Below are 12,956 nucleotides of genomic sequence, written 5' to 3' on the forward strand. Positions count from 1 at the left end.
CGAAAGGCAAAGGTCCCGAGTTCGAGTCTCGGTCGGGCACACAGTTTTAATATGCCAGGAAGTTTCATATCAGCGCACACTCCGCTGCAGAGTGAAAATCTCATTCTGGAAACATCCCCCAGGCTGTGGCTAAGCCATGTCTCCGCAATATCCTTTCTTTCAGGAGTGCTAGTTCTGCAAGGTTCGCAGGAGAGCTTCTGTAAAGTTTGGAAGGTAGGAGACGAGGTACTGGCAGAAGTAAAGCTGTGAGTACCGGACGTGAGTCGTGCTTCGGTAGCTCAGATGGTAGAGCACTTGCCCGCGAAAGGCAAAAGTCCCGAGTTCGAGTCTCGGTCGGGAACACAGTTTTAATCTGCCAGGAAGTTTCATATCAGCGCACACTCCGCTGCAGAGTTAAAATCTCATTCTGAAGCCAAGAATTAATCCCATTTCACTTAGATCTTTCTACAGCCATGAAGAACAGCTCCCATCTGTACAGTAAAACGTGCCAAAGGACTATAATAATAATTACGTACGCCGACTTCTTTGCTCGAAAGTTTATTATTAGATAAGGAACGAAAATACTCCACTCTGTCCAAGTTCTGTGCAATGCTACAAAAAGTAAAGGTACCATATACAGACAAAACAAGATCAACCTTAATATATTCGCTATTTTTCTACAGAGATCATACACTGAGGAGCCAAGAAACTGCTATAGACATGCGTATTCAGATACGAGGATATGTAAACAGGCTGAATACGGCTCTCCGATTTGCAACACCTACATAAAACAACAAGTGTCTGGCGCAGTTGTTAGATCCGTTACTGTTGCTACAATGGAACGTTATCAAGATTTAAGTGAGTTTCAGCGTGGTGTTATTGTCGGCGCATGAGCGGTAGCGATGAAGTGGGGAATTTCCCGTAAGACCGTTTCACGAGTGAACCCTGAATGTCAGGAATCCCGTAAAACATCAAATGTCCTACATGGACGGGAAAAGATCCCGCAAGAACGGGCCAATGATGACTGAAGAGAATCGTTTAACATGACAGAAGTGCAACCCTTCCCCAAACTACCGCAGATTTCAGTGCTGGCCCATCAACAAGTATCAGCCTGCGAACCATTCAACGAAATATCATTGATGTGGGCTTTCGGAGCCGAAGGCCCACTCGTGTATCCTTGATGACTGCACGACACAAAGCTTTACGCCTCGCCTCGCCTGGGCCCGTCAACACCGACGATGACTGGAAACATGTTGCCCGGTCGGACGAGCGGATGGATGTGTACTGGTATGGAGACAATCACGTAAATCCATGGACACTGCATGTCAGCAGTGGGCTTTTCAAGCTGGTGGAGGCTCTGTAATGGTGTGGGGCGTGTGAAGTGGGAGTGGTGTGGGACCCCTGATACGTCTAGATACGACTCTGCGTACGTAAGTATCCTGTCTGATCACCTGCATCCATTCATGTTCGTGTGCATTCCGATGGATTTGGGCAATTTCAGCAGGGCAATACGACAGCCCACACGTCCATAATTGCTACAGAGTGGCTCCAAGAACACTCTTATGAGTTTAAACACTTCCGCTGACCACCAAACTCCTCATACATAACCTAATTGAGCATATCTGGGATGCCCTCCAACGTGCTGCTCAGAAAAGATTTCCACCCCCTCGTTCTCTTACGGACTGATGGGCAGCCGTGCAGGATTCATGGTGTCAGTTGCCTCCAACACTACTCCAGACGTTAGTAGAGTCCATGCCATGGCGTGTTGCAGCACTTCTGGGTGCTTGGGGGGGGGGGGGGGGGTGAGGTCTACACGATATTTGGCAGATGTACCAGATTCTTTGGCTCTTCAGTATAATATTCCACATTGCATCGGAATTATCTGTTGGAATATTTCATTGTTTTGACCACATGCCATCTTTTCTTCGAGCGACATAACCAGCCTACTGTTATTTCAGGGTATTCATTCTTTCCACTATGTCACTGACCTTAGTTGTCTACCTGATATCAACTGCTTCCTTTCCTACTTTCTTTGCATAGTCCAACTCTGACCTTTTTATTCCTTTTTGGGCTACTGCTATTTTTCTGACAACAAACTCATTTAATGTCGATGTCTCACAGCCGTAACGTATTACTGGCAATATAGACTGCTGTTTTCTTCAGTTCCGCGAACATCTTGGGCTTCAAAACTGAATTTTATCTTCCATAAACTTGCCAACCTAATTTCATACGAGAAATATTTCCAGTTTTAAGACTCCTTTCGTGTTTAGCAGTTGACCGAGATAGACATATTCTGTGACCGTTTGAGGTTGCGTACTTCCAACGGGTATATTTCCCTCCGATGTCCATTCATTCATAATGGTCTTCGTTTTATCATAATTCATTTTTAGGCCAACTTCAGAGCAGACTGATACACGTTGACTAACCAATATTTTAAGTTCTTCAATACTGTTTGCAGATAGTGTAATACCATCAGCTAACCTCGGCTTCTTTTATCTCGGTCCCAGCATTTGGATTCCCTTTGTTTGCCATCTAATGTGGACATTGCTTTCTCGAAGACTGCTGAAAATAGTTTTGAAGATACTGTGTCACCTTGTTTTACGTCCTTCTCGGCGGGAAATTCGTTGCTATCTTCAAAAATGGTTCAAATGTCTCTAAGCACTATGGGACTTAACATCTGAGGTCATCAGTCCCCTAGACTTAGAACTACATAAACCTAACTAACCTAAGAACATCACACACATCCATACCCGATGCAGGATTCGGAACTGTGACTGTAGCAGCAGCGCGGTTCCAGACTGAAGCGCCTAGAACCGCTCGGCCACAGCGTCCGGCTTGGTTTCTTCAACTACATTTACAAACGCTATGGAAGATTTGTACTAGTTGAATAAAACTTTAATACAGGTCTTTTCTATTCCGTGCTCTGTTACAGTCTCAAACACAGCTGAGTGACTTATCGAATCGAACGCCTTCTCAAAATCTATGAATGTAAGGCCAAGAGGTAGATGGCACTCATTGGTTCTTCTAATTGTTTCTGGTCGAGTGAAGATATAATGAATTGAACAGGGTGACAATTATTGAGCTACATGAAAAGAAAAACGTAAATTAGTTACAAACTATGGCGTGGACACACTTTATTCAACGTGTAAACGTCACTATAGATATTGGGATTTAGGTTATGATATGTTCGATATGCCTGTTATCATTAGCGATGATAGCGAAATTCTGCAGGACCCCTGAAGTGTCGTGACATCGATACTGTCGATTACCTCTTGAATGACTCAGCAATAATTTTGGGATTGTGGCTGTGTAGCCCCACAAGAAGTCGTCACATGTGTTCGGATCCGGATAATTTGGCGGCTCATCGAGGACCATGCCAGTGGCCTTTGGGTATCCCAGAGCCAGGATTCAGTCACCAAATTGCCTCACCAGAACATCAAACACTCCCCTGCTTCGATGAGGAGGAACTCCATCTTGCATAAATCACATCCTGTCGAAGTCAGGGTTACTTTGGGTAATGGGGACGAAATCATCTTCCAAAGCCTTCACGCAACGTTCGGTAGTCACCATGCCATCAAGGAATAGCCCACCAATTATTCCGTGCCTGGACATTGCACACCACACAGTCACCCATTGAGGGTGAAGAGACTACTCGTTCGCGAAATGCGGATTCTCAGTCTCCCAGATCCCCCAATTTTGCTTACTGACGAACCCATCCAAATGAAAATGGGTTTCGTCGATAAATCAAATCATGCATGTGAATACTAGTTCCCATCATGCTCAGTGGCCAACTGTGTAGTTAGAACGTCCTAAAGCAAACCGTTCAGATTTTATTTCATATAGTTCAGTAATTGTCACCCTGTGTGGAATCAAGCTTTCCCAATGGGTTGGGTAGGGTCAAGTGAAATGCTCAATCTAGTAGTCAATATTCTAGTAAAAGTATTGTACATTATTAACAGGAGGCTGAAGGGCGGTAGTTCTTTACATCTTTAGTACTTTCTTTCTTCTGTATTAGGATTATTTGGGCTTTACTCCACTGTGCAGTCAATCCGAAAATATTTTAGGTTAAGCGTTTGTAGATTCGTCATCCATAAGCTTTAAAATGTCGACTGAGAGGTGATCACTACCTGCAGCGGTTCCTTCTTTCATCTCGTCTGCAGCATGTTTGACTTCTGAGGGGAGTATTTTTAGGGTTAAGTGTTTATCGTTGACTTTATTGTACAGCTTAGTGTAAGAGTTTTCAGCATATTCGAGTATTTATTTCTTAACAGTAATTCGGCCTAAAACTGTTAGCTCATTATTTCCAATCTTAAGCTTCCACTTGCTCATCTTTAAACTAGATTTATTTACAAGACTGGCTTTTAGCGTATTGTATTCATACTTTTTGATGTGATCTTTCACGCTCTTTCCCACAACCTTATCTTTGTGTGTTTCCATTTCCATTATTCTTCTCTTCTCCATCAAACTTACGGTTTTATTTGTTAACTTCTTCAGCCGTAGTATCTTTGTTACTGCTTCTGCTTGATTTTCCTTTAATTTTGTTTTAATTCTTTCTTAAAATTCCTTTTCCCGATGTTCGAGATATTCAAAATTAGAATTTTTATTTTTTCTTTAATTACGTTCAGTCTTTCTTCTTTGTATTTGAATACATTATGGGAGTGACATTGATCAATGTGTTACAGATATTTACTATTAAAAACAGTCTTGATCAAGATTTATTTATTAATGTGACTGGTTTCGACCACTACTGTGGTCATCTTCAGACCTACAAGTCGTATTCGAAGCTTTAATTAGAGGGCTAAATACATTAAAGAAAATACATAAAGTTATAAAGCTATAAAACGATGGATTACCATTGAGTAGAAACCTCTTTCTGCTGGAGAATCACTACTGGAGAAACCAGTGCACGTCTTACTATATGTAATGGAGGCTCCGCCCACTTTTGACGGCATGACGTCATTACTAACCAATGAGTTATAAGTCGAATAACGATGTAAAAGTTCTTGGTTAAAAGAACATTGTCAAGAAATAAAAATAAACACACACAAAACTTAGATTATTAAACAGCTATTATCAATAAAGAAGCGTTAAAAACATTTAAATATGTAGGATAAATGACAGTACATGGGTTGCCCTCTCAAGGCCTATTAGTGAACCATTTGGAACCACTGGTTGCCATGGTGAAGTTGGACGCCGTTCCAAAGATGAGGCAGCAGGCTTCATTCCACTGAAGTTGTTGTAAAGTCGATAGACAAACTAGTGGTTGCCATGGTGAGGATAAACGCCAGTGCAAAGATGTGGCAGCAGGCTTCTTTCTCACGAAGTTGTTGCGAAAGTGCAATGGCGAAGACTGTCACGTCAGACGATATATTATTGAGCAGCAACTTGTCTTTATCGAAACGATCTTCAATGAGTAGGCTGTAATAATCTTTAGCTGAAGATGACCACAGTAGTGGTCGAAATCGGTCACCTTAATAAATAAATCTTGATAGAGACTGTTTTTAATACTAAATATCTTATTTTTTGTATTCAGTTCAAATACTGATTTTACTAATCGATGATCAGTGTTTGTTTTGAACCTGTACAGAACAGAGAGAGCCTTAACTTTTTGAGGCCTGGTGGTAAAAATAAAGTCTATTTCATTTTTCTCTTTAAATTTACAACCCTTCTGTTGTGTCACCTGCTAGGCACCACAATTGTTAGGTTGTACGCAAAAAATCGGCCGCGGACCGTCAGTACACACCGGACCCGCGAATCGCCACTGTCGACGCTAGGAGACCGAGCGCCGCCACTCGGCAGCTCTTACGAGACAAGCTAGCGCACTGGCCAGTTCTACAGCCGACTTTAATAGGAATGGTTCACTTGTTATAGCTTCAGAGATCTCATTTGCAGAGACGCTAGTTAGCATAGCCTTCAGCTAAGTCAGTAACTACGACCTAGCCAGGTGCCACATACAGCTTATTCATTGACAATTGATCTACATGCGTAAAGTAATCAGAATTGTAAAGAGGTATTCGCAGTTCAGTCTGTAACTGCACTTGTAAACATTATTGGACAAAGTCAAGATCGATGTTCACCGCTGATGCTGAATTAAAGCTAAGTATTTAATTCTATTCCTGTCTACTAACTTTCTAATCACCTAAGATATTCTAGATACCTCCCGTTAAGTACAGTTCATTGATCCTCGCGTCAGCCTACGGAATCAACGCGTGCAATTACTGGCCACCCCTCGTGATAAGATTAAGAGTCAAATTGCGTGACTAAGCCGGGTCACCCTTTTTCCATGAGGTCCATAGTTCCGTCTCATACATAACACCTTCCAAGTCCATTTGCGACTAGGATGCGTCTTGAAAAATGTTTTCATAATAAGTGTTTTCATGCGTTCTGCAAATTGAACAAGTCTCTGATCTCTATCAAATCTTTCATGTGTTCCATGTTTGCTAATAACTGGTTCACCTTCCTTGCAAGTTCCAGCTTAGGCATTAAAGTCACCACTTATAAATTTCTAAAAGCAAACTTTCAGATAGCCGTACCGTAGATGCAACCACAACGGAGGGGTATCTTTTAAGATGCCAGACAAACGTGTGGTTCCTGAAGAGGGGCAGCAGCCTTTTCAGTAGTTGCAGTGGCAACAGTCTGTATGATTGACTGATCTTGCCTTGTAACACTAACCAAATCAGCCTTTGCTGTGCTGGTACTCCGAACGGCTGAAAGCAAGGGGAAACTACAACCGTAATTTTTCCTGAGGGAATGCAGCTTTACTGTATGGTTAAATGATGATGGCGTCCTCTTGGGTAAAATATTCCAGAGCAAAATAGTCCCCCATTCGGATCTCCGGGCGGGGACTACTCAAGAGCACGTCGTTATCAGGAGAAAGGAAACTGGCGTTCTACGGATCGGAGTGTGGAATGTCAGATCCCTTAATTCGCCGGGGAGGTTAGAAATTGACTGATCTTGCCTTGTAACACTAACCAAATCAGCTTTTGCTGTGCTGGTACTCCGAACGGCTGAAAGCAAGGGGAAACTACAACCGTAATTTTTCCCGAGGGAATGCAGCTTTACTGTATGGTTAAATGATGATGGCGTCCTCTTGGGTAAAATATTCCAGAGCAAAATAGTCCCCCATTCGGATCTCCGGGCGGGGACTACTCAAGAGCACGTCGTTATCAGGAGAAAGGAAACTGGCGTTCTACGGATCGGAGTGTGGAATGTCAGATCCCTTAATTGGCCAGGGAGGTTAGAAAATTTAAAGAGGGAAATGGATAGATTAAAGCTAGATATTGTGGGAATTAGTGAAGTTCTGTGACTGGAGGAGCAGGACTTCTGGTCAGATGAATACAGGGTTATAAATACAAAATCAAATAGGGATAATGGAGGAGTAGGTTTAATAATGAATAAAAAATAGGAGTGCGGGTAAGCTATTACAAACAGCATAGTGAACGCATTATTGTGGCCAAGATAGACACGAATCCCACGTCTACCACAGTAATACAAGTTTATATGCCAACTAGCTCCGCAGATGACGAAGAGACAGCTGAAATGTATGATGAGATAAAAGAAATTATTCAGGTAGTGACGGGAGACGTAAATTTAACAGTCATGGGTGAATGTAATTCGATAGGAGGAAAAGGAAGAGAAAGAAACGTAGAAGGTGAATGTGGAATGGGGGCAAGAAATGAAAGAAGAAGCCGTCTGGTAGAATTCTGCACAGAGCATAACTTAATCATAGCTAACACTTGGTTCAAGAACCATAAAAGAAGGGTGTATACTTGGAAGAGGCCCGGAGATATTCGAAGGTTTCACAGAGATGATTTAATGGAAAGACAGAGATTAAGGAACCAGGTTTTAAATTGTAAGACATTTCCAGGGGCGGATGTGGACTCTGGCCACAAACTATTGGTTATAAACTGTAATAGACTAGATTAAAACTGAAGAAACTGCAAAAAGGTTGGAATTGAAGGAGATGGGATCTGGATAAACTGACAGATGCTAAGGCTGCAGAGAGTTTCAGGGAGTGCATTAGGGAACGATTAACAGGAATGGGGGAAAGAAATCCAGTACAAGAAGAATGGGTAGCTTTGAGGTATGAAATAGTGAAGGCAGCAGAGGATCAAGGAGGTAAAAAGACGAGGGTCTAGTAGAAATCCTTGGGTAACAGAAGATACACTGAATTTAATTGATGAAAGGAGAAAATATAAAAATGCAGTAACCGAAGCAGGGAGAAAGGAATAAAAACGTCTCAAAAATGAGATCGCCAAATGTAAGGATGTAGTAGCGCACATCACTAGGGGTAAGATAGATACTGCCTACAGGAAAATTAAAGAGACTTTTTGAGAAAAGAGAACCACTTGTATGAATATCACGAGCTAAGACTGAAACCCAGTTCTAAGCAAAGAAGAGAAACCAGAATGGTGGAAGGAGTATATAGAGGGTTTGTACAAGGGTGATATACTTGAGGACAATATTATGGAAATGGAAGAGGATGTAGATAAAGATGAAATGGGAGATATGATACTGCGTGAAGCGTTTGACAGAGCACTGAAAGACCTAAGACGAAGCAAGGCCCCAGGAGTAGACAACATTCCATTATGACTACTGACGGCCTTGGGAGTGCCAGTCCTGACAAAAGTCCACCATCTGGTGAGCAAGATGTATGAGACAGGTGAAATACCCTCAGACTTCAAGAAGAATATAATAATTTCAATCCCAAACAAAAAAGGTGTTAACACATGTGAAAACTGCAAAACTATTGGTTTAATAGGTCAGGGCTGCAAAATACTAACACGAAATCTTTCCAGACGAATGGAAAACTGGTAGAAGCCGACATCGGGGAAGATCAGTTTGGATTCCGTAGAAATGTTGGAACACATAAGACAATGCTGACCCTAGGGCTTATATTAGAAAATAGATTAAGAAAGGGCAAACCTACGTTTCTAGAATTTGTAGACTTAGAGAAAGCTTTTGACAATGTTGACTTTAATACTCTCTTTAAAATTCTAAAGGTGGCAGGGGTAAAATACAGGGAGCGAAAGGCTATTTACAATTTGTACAGAAACCATATGGCATTTATAAGAGTCGAGGGACATGAAAAGGAAGCAGTGATTGTGAAGGGAGTGAGACATTTCTGTAGCCTATTCCCGATGTTATTTAATCTGTATAGGAGCAAGCAGTAAAGGAAACAAAAGAAAAATTCGGAGTAGGTATTAAAATAGATGGAGAAGAAATAAAAAATTTGAGGGGTGCCGATGACATTGTAATTCTGTCAGAGACAGCAAAGGACTTGGAAGAGCAGTTGAACGGAATGGACAGTGTCTTGAAAGGAGGATATAAGATGAACATCAACAAAAGCAAAACGAGGATAATGGAATGTAGTCGAATTAAATCGGGTGATTAGGAAATGAGAGGCTTAAAGTAGTAAATGAGTTTTGCTATTTGTGGGCCAAAATAACTCATGATGGTCGAAGTAGAGAGGACATAGAAGTAGACTGGCTCTGGCAAGGAAAGCGTTTATGAAGAAGAGAAATTTGTTAACATCGAGTATAGATTTAAGTGTCAGGAAGTCGTTTCTGAAAGTATTTGTATGGAGTGTGGCCATGTATGGAAGTGAAACGTGGATGACAAAAAGTTTCGACAAGAAAAGAATACAAGATTTCGAAATGTGGTGCTACAGAAGAATGCTGAAGATTAGATGGGTAGATCACATAACAAATGAGGAGGTATTGAATAGAATTGGGGAGAAGAGGAGTTTGTGGCACAACTTGACAAGAAGAAGGGACCGGTTGTTGGGGCATGTTCTGAGGCATCAAGGGATCACAAATTTAGCATTGGAGGGCAGCGTGGAAGGTAAAAATCGTAGAGGGAAACCAATAGATAAATACACTAAGCATATTCCGAAGGATGGAAGTTGCAGTAGGTACTTTGAGATGAAGAAGCTTGCACAGGATAGAGTAGTATGGAGAGTTGCATCAAACCAGTCTTTGGACTGAAGACCACAACAACAACATGATTCCGTTTTTCATATGCTTTTTCAGGCACTCATAAAAGGATTCTCTTATCTCCTCATCTGAGTGACTAGAAGTAGGTGCATATGTTTTGAAGACCCAAGTGCAATTCTGTTTAAAGATCCTTCTGTCTATTAAAAAAACCGATTCCGTTTAGTGTTTCATTTGGTTCACCACAGTAAGGGAAGTGATTTACCAAACTCAGCCGAAGCCAATAATGTTTCAGTTATTTTCTTATAATTCCTCTCCTACATCTACATCTACAGGATACTCTGTAAATCACACTTAAGTACCTTGCAGAAGATTTATCTGGCCACCCTCACAATAAATCTCTGTTATTCAAAACTCTAACAGCACGCGGAAAAAATGAACACGTATACCTTTCCGTGCGAGCACTGATTTCCCTTATTTTATCATGATGATCGTTTCTGCCTATGCAGGTGGTCGTCAACAAAATATTTTCGCTTTCAGAGGAGAAAGTTGATTACTGAAATTTCGTGAGAAGATAAGATTTCATAGCAACAAAGAACACCATTGTTTTAATTATCTCCACCCCCATATCCTGTATCATCTCAGAGACACTCACTTCCCTATTTCGTCGTAATACAAACCGTGCTGCTCTTCTTGGAACTTTTTCTATGTACTCCGTTAATCCTACCTGGTAGTGATCCCAGACCGCGCAGAAGTACTCCACAAGAAGGCATAAAAGCGTGGGGTAGGCAGTCTCTTGAGATTTCCTAAGTGTTCTGCTAATAAAATCACTTTTCGGTTTGTCATCCCCGCAACATTTTGTGCGTGTTCTTTCCAATTTAAGTCGTTCGTAATTGTAATTCCTGGGCATATAGTTGAATTTATGGTCTTATATTTGCCTGATTCTTCGTGTAACCCAAGTTTAACTGTTTACTTTTAGGGGTCATGTGGATGACCTCAAACATTTAATTATTTTGAGTCAACTGCCAATTTTCGCTCCATACTGATATCTAAATCATTTTGCATCGTTTATAAAGTTAAGGAACAACAGAAGGCCTATAACACTATCTATGGTACAGCCATAAAATACTTCTGTTTTGGTAGACGACTTTCCTTCACTTAATACCTCTCTGAGAAGGAAATACAAATTCAGTCGCATAACTGAGATGATATTCCTTAAGGGTGCAGTTTGATTGCAGGCCGCTTGTGAGGTACAGTGTCTAAAGCCGTCTGTAAATCTAGATATACGGAATGAGTTTGAAATCACTTGTCAATAGCACTCAACACTTGGTTCCTGTTTCTGTCAATCTGTCGTGTTCCACTACCGATCGACAGTTATATGTGCATATTAATGTTTCTCTAGTTCCTTACTCTTACGATTTTGTGACACTAAAGCAGCTCCCACTCAGAGATCTTAATGAGGGGCTAAATTAACTCCGGATATTATTACCTTGCTGTCAAACATTGCGATTTTAAAGTATGAACCGTAATCACCAGGTTTGTTTGAGAACTGATTGCTGATCTGATTTTCAAAACAGCCCCTAACGTGGAGTGCAAACGCCTTTGGTGGGTTGTTCCTTTGGAATACAGACGCCGCCCATACTGCTAGATTTGGTCCACCCCAGGTATTTCAATTACACAGAGCAACCGATATCTGGGATGCTTTCCCCAATCAGCCACCTGGGAGGCGACCAATATGGCACTAGCAACCTCTCACGGGCGTCTCCATTACTTACCTTTAAAATTTTAGATCTCAATTATAATTGAGGCTCTTTTTGTGGAAGTCTGAGACTGTAAACATAATAATTTTTTTAGTCAAAGAATAATATTTTTTCGGCCAGTTACGATTTGGTTTTATTCATTTCCTACACGACGTCTTTCGGGATACAATGCATGTTTCCAAGCGCATTTTCAGTGTTACGACATTGCTACACACATCAAAAAAACGTTTTGCATCACCCCAGTCTCCAGAATTCCTGAAGATAGACGTTTATTGTGGATACTGTATCACAGACACAGTCCCTTTGACTGTTCAGAGATGTCAATAAGCCCGCCTAATGATGTAAACAATGATGCATGAGCAGCGCCTATTAGACGGAGGGGGTACGACAGCCGATCAGTTATAGTCATTCCACGAGGAAGGAAGTACACGGCTCGTGTTGTCTGTAGTTCAACCATGCCTAGGTGGTCAGTGCGGCGGTTCGATCGCGTCCACATTGTTACTTTGTGCCAGGAAGGGCTCTCAACAAGGAATGTTTCCCGGCGTCTCGGTGTGAACCAAAGCCATGTTGTTCGGACGTGGAGCAGATGTAGACAGACAGGAACCCTTCATGACATGCTTCGCTCAGGCCGCCCAAAAGGGCTACTGTTCCAGTGGATGACCGCTACCTACGGTTTATGGCTCGGATGGACCCTGACAGCAACGCCACCATGTTGAATAATGCTTTTCGTGCAGCCGCAGGACGTCGTGTTACTACTAAAACTGTGCGAAATAGGCTGCATGATGCGCCAACTTCACTCTCGACGGTTATGGCGAGGTCCATCGTTGCAACCACGACACCATGCAGCGCGGTACAGATTGGCCTAACAACATGCCGAATGGACCGCTCAGGATTGGCATCACGTTCTCATCACCGAAAAGTGTCGCGTATGCCTTCAACCAGACAACCGTCGGAGAGGCAACCCGGTAAGCCGAACGCCTTAGACATACTGTTCGGAGAGTGCAGCAAGGTGGAGGTTGCTAGCTGCTTTCGGGTGGCATTATGTGGGACCGTCGTACGCCGCTGCTGGTCAAGGATGGCGCCGTAACGGCTGTACGATGCCATTCTCCGACCGATAGTGCAACCATATCGGCAGCATATTGGCGAGGCGTTCGTCTTCATGGACGACAATTCGCGCCGCCATCGTGCACATCTTGTGAAGGACTTCCTTCAGGATAACGACATCGCTCGACTAGAGTGGCCAGCATCCAGCATGTTCTGCGGACATGAACCCTATCGAACATTC

Source organism: Schistocerca nitens, chromosome 2, assembly GCF_023898315.1.
Source record: "Schistocerca nitens isolate TAMUIC-IGC-003100 chromosome 2, iqSchNite1.1, whole genome shotgun sequence".
NCBI lineage: Eukaryota > Metazoa > Arthropoda > Insecta > Orthoptera > Acrididae > Schistocerca > Schistocerca nitens.